We start from the raw sequence: 4987 nt of genomic DNA on the forward strand, positions 1-4987 counted from the left end.
AGGCTTTCAGGAAGTCTATACTCTAAATAAATAGGAGTGTATCCATTGGGGGACTATTAAATAGCCACTAAAGAGAATGAGGCAGATGCATGTTAGAATGCGACGTGGGGAAATGTCTGAGTTCTACCTAGTGTCAGGGGAGGAAAGCAGAGTGCAGAACCATAGGGCCATGCTTTGCATAAGAATACAGTTGTGTACGGACAGAAGACAACCAGAAAAATGCAGACTAAACTGAGCAGTAGAGATAAAGCACAAGACAAGGGGAGGCATTTTCTTAATTTTCATTTTGTCCTATTGGGCTATGTTATCTTTTGACAACGAATACCTGTTACATTAGAATAAAACTTTCTTATGTTTCTAAAGCAAATTGGAAATGTGCTCGTCCTGCCCTCTCAGGAAAGGAGTCACCCTCGGTACCTACCTGGACACTGACCTGCGTGAGCTTTGGGAGGAGGCTTCACTGAGGCGACTTGGAGTGAGGATCGGGGGGCAGATTTAGGAATCATTTTCCAATTAGTTAGGTCTGAGCTCAGTGGTTCCCCAGAGACAAAAGTGTCAGAGGCAGGAAGGTGGCCCTCTCTGCCTGGGCCAGAAGCAGGGAAATGTGACCTCGTAGGTCAGGACGTGGCTAATCAGTGAAGGCCTGGGCAATAACTTGTGTCATCCTGTGTGTCCTGTGTCTCCTGTGGCACCAGGGATGGATGGTGACTCAGAAAAGGAAGCCCACCCACAAAAAGGTGGCCAGATGAAGTACAGCTGCTCCAATTAGTGACTCCTCAGATTTGGTCTGTCCGCAGTCACAAAGGAGAAACTGAGGCCAACTACCCACTGTATTGTAGAGCCTCTTTGTTACAGCAGCAGAGCTTTTTCATGACTGATACTGGGCTCTGGGAACTCAGAGCAGGAAGAGGCCATGGACCTAAGAAACTGATTATTTTCACAATTCCAGAATAGGGGTCAGAAAACATTTCTGTCAAGAGCCAGATAGTGAACGTTGTGGGCTTTGTGGGCCATAGGATCCCTGTCACAAATACCTAACTCTGACACTGTAGCAAAACAGCAGCCATAGACAGTATGTAAACAAATGGGCGTAGCTGTGCCGACAAAATTTATTTATAAAAACAGGCAGTGGGCACAATAATGCAAATATAGTTAACCCTACTGAACTGTGCACTTAAAAATGATTGAGAAGGTAAATATTATGTTACACGTTTTCTTGCCACAACAAAAGATTAAAATCTTAATTGAAAAAGAAAAGGCAGTGGGCCGGATTGGGCCCTGGGCTGTAGTTTGCCAACCCTATTCTAGAACATCAGAGCTAAAAAGAGGGCAAATTTGTTTTGCTGTAATAGGGCAGGTTCCTTTGACACAGGTTACCTCGTCCATGATTGAAATAACAGGGAAAGGATGCTGAAATAACAGGGAAATTGTGCTGATATATGATTTCCAGCACGCTAATATTTTTAAATGCAGATGCTTCTCAATTACAATGAGATAAACTCATCGTAAACTGAAAATACCGTAAGTCAGAAATGCATTTCATACACTTAAACTACCGGACATCAGAGTTCAGCCCGTCCGCCTTGAACGTGCTCAGAACACCGACATTAGCCTACGGTTGGGCAAAATCAACTAACACAAAGCCTATTTTGTCATAAAGTGTTGAGTAGCTCATGGAATTTATTATGTGTTTCACTTTTGCCTCATCAAAAATTTTAAATCAGACCACGGTGAGTCAGGGACCGGTGTGATCAGGAATGAGCGAACACAGTGAAAGAAATATCTTCAGCATGATTTGAAGAACTTAAGAAAAACACTGGAAGTCTGTAGAAGTGTTTTCCCTTGTCACAAGTAGTAGCCAGGTTAGTGGCTTCAAGGACCTCTGCTGTCATGGGATTAAGCAATGTGAGGACATGGCACATTGAGATGGATAAGCTTTCCCACCTCTCCTGAAACAATGGATTAATGACAAAGGCTACACTTTCGATCGTATGTCTAGTGTTGATGAAAATGGCCCCGATCAGAAGCCAGTGCTGTCTGGGACCTTCATTTCTAGTGGCAGCTGGAGCCTCTGTGTGAAAGCTGAACTGTGCACTTGACTGTGTGGCTGGGCGTAAATGCCCCTGAAAGTTTGCATGTGCTCAAGTGTTTGTTAGAATTGTTATCGATTTTGTTGCAATCTGGTCACAAGTGTCCCTAGATTTCAAGCCATCAGCCCCAACTCTATTTTTCTCATTGGCTCTGTTCTCATTGGTGCACGATTGTACAGATCTCAAGGTTTTATAGGGGCACACTTATGACATTAAAGCAATGATGGAACTTTCTCAACCACACACCACTCCTCAAATGAGAACTGCTATCAATAGTTGCCGCTAATATTTATTAAGCTCTTGCTGCATGCTAGCATTGTGCTAAATGACTTATACGCCCCTTTCCCCATAATAACTCTACATTATCACCCTTGTTTTAATCAAAGGTGACACTGAGGTTCAGAGAGGCTAGGGGACCTGTCCAGGTCAGTGACTAGAGCTCAGAGAAGCCTTCTCACCTCCTTCCAGACCATCTTGCCGGCCCCACGTCAGTCCCAATCACCTCGTCTCCCCGCAGCATGCGTACCTGAGAATCCTGGAATTGGCCTCCACCTTTGGAGTCGATTATTCAAAATACATAGAGAAAACCGAGGAAGAGAAATTGGATGTTGACCTTCAAGAAAAGCTCCTGCTGACATGTGGCCAAGTCAATCAGGTGCGGTTTTGATGGCTGAGCGTCAAATCAGTTTTTCCCCTTATTGTGTACTTCAAATTCAGTAGGTCCCCAAAAGAAAGGCCATGAGTGAGGCAATGGCCTAATTTCAGGACCCCCAAAGTGATTTTGGGATGATCATTTAAAGTCTGAACGCTGATATTAATGGCAAATGGGGCAGGGCACCTAAAAAGGTCAGAGGTCAACTCCGCTTGGCCACAGGGCCATTTAGAACGGAACGTGCCCAAGACCAAATGTCAGTGAGGATGTAATCAACACAGCTGTCAGCCACTGCTGGTGGGAGTGTACATGGTGCCGCCACTTTGGAAACCGAACAGAGGTAGCGTGTGCATTCCCACGACCCAGCAACTCCACTCAAAGGCATGTTCTCGCTACGTACGCCCTGAGATGCAGGCAAAGAACATCCAGAGCAGCCCTGTTGGCAATGGCAAAAGAACAGCAAGCATCCCAAGTATCTGTCATCGTAGGATAAACACAGAAACTGCAAGCTAATCCTACAATAAAAACCATACAGCAGTGAAAACGACAGAACCTCTATTGTATGCATTGACGTGCATAAAACTCAAAAATGTAACATAGAACTTATAGGACAGAAGAAGGAAGTTACAAAAGAATGTGTATAGTACTTCCATTTATATACAATTCAAAGACGGGCAAAATTAAACCTCATGTTGTTTCCAGACACATGGGTGGTCAAACTAGAAAGAACAGCAGAAAATGATTATCAAAATTAAGAATGGTAGTTAGCGTTGCAGATAAGGGGGGTGCAAGGAAGATGGGCACATGGAGAGTGTCTAAGGTTTGGTAATGTCCTAATCCATAACTTATGTGGTACGTATATTTTATTATTGCTCTTTAGACTACATGCATATATTTTAAATACTCTTTTGCATAAGCGATATATTTCACAATTTATTTATTTATTTACTTACTTACTTATTTTTAATTTATTATTATTTATGCCTACAGCACCTGGTCTTCCTAGGTGGTCTCTTATCCAAGTACTAACCAGGCCCGACCCTGCTTAGCTTCCAAGATCAGACATCAGGCTTGTTCAGGGTGGCATGGCCGTAGACCATGGACCGTGGCTCCACTGGGGTATGAACCCAGGACCTTCTGTATGTAAAGCAGACGTACTAACCACTACACTATGGAACCACGTCCCACAATTTATTTTTTTTAGATTTAGAGATTACAAAAAATAAAATGGCATAAAGGTAAGGTAGAGCAAATTCAAGCCCCTGTGGATGTCTACGGGGCAGCCAATCCTCCATACCCTCAGATAACATGCTCAAACACCCCCTGTAACATTAGGAATGCAGCTATTGGCTGAAACAAAAAATTCAACTAGCAGTGGCTTCAATTAAAAAAGCATTCAATTATCTCTCACTACAAGAAGGCTAGATGTGGGTGGTTAAAGGCTGATCTAGTGGCTCAATGATACAATTCTCTTAAATTCTCCTAGAGGCACAAGATGGCTGCTGCGCTCCAGACATCCCATCTTCACCTAACCACTTCCAAATGTAGGAAGTAAGGAAGCATCCAAGGTAATGAGAAAGACATTTTTTCATCGAGGGTAAAGTATCTTCCAAAAAGTCCCAGGAGAGTTCCATTTACATCTCACTGGCCAGAACTGGATCATTTAACCACTGTTGGCCACAAGGAAAGCTAGGGAAATATCTGCCTTTGTCAGCCTCCCTGTCAGATGAACAAGGAAGAAAGACAAGGAAGGAGGGAGAATCCCCATTGGGCAGAAAACCACAATGCCTATCTCGACCCACTTCCACCTCTAGGCAAGTTAAGTACATCTGTCCCACTATAAATGCCCTCGGATCTGTCAAATAACCCAGGTCCTACCTCACATGGAACCTGGAGTCCATAGCACACAGCCCCAAAGTGCACTGTGGAGATGTATCTATTTTCTCCTGGAGATGCTCAAGGTGTGCTCTGAATCACCCTTGATCTCCAGTGCCCAGCTCATGACCTGGCAGAGTAATAAGCCTCACTTTGTCAACACGTGCATGCTATATATGAAGGCAGTTTGCAAATCCTCTCTGCTGTCATGATCTGGCCATTCTGAACTCTGGCATGTGATGAGGCCCCAATGCTAAAGGCCTATAGAAAAGGGAGAAGCTAGTCGGGCAGGCCACTAGCCGCTTTCCACGCCGGTTACAAAACTACCGGAAAACTTGAGTATCTAGGGTCCAAAGGTTTGCTGTGGTGG

At 44.1% G+C, this 4987-nt stretch overlaps 1 pseudogene; it reads right to left on the reverse strand.

The window, feature by feature from the left end:
- Positions 1–3723: 3723 nt before the first annotated feature.
- On the reverse strand, positions 3724–3839 carry LOC112481631 (annotated as a pseudogene).
- Positions 3840–4987: the final 1148 nt, after the last annotated feature.

The sequence above is a fragment of the Pteropus alecto genome, unplaced genomic scaffold (assembly GCF_000325575.1).
Source record: "Pteropus alecto unplaced genomic scaffold, ASM32557v1 scaffold44, whole genome shotgun sequence".
NCBI lineage: Eukaryota > Metazoa > Chordata > Mammalia > Chiroptera > Pteropodidae > Pteropus > Pteropus alecto.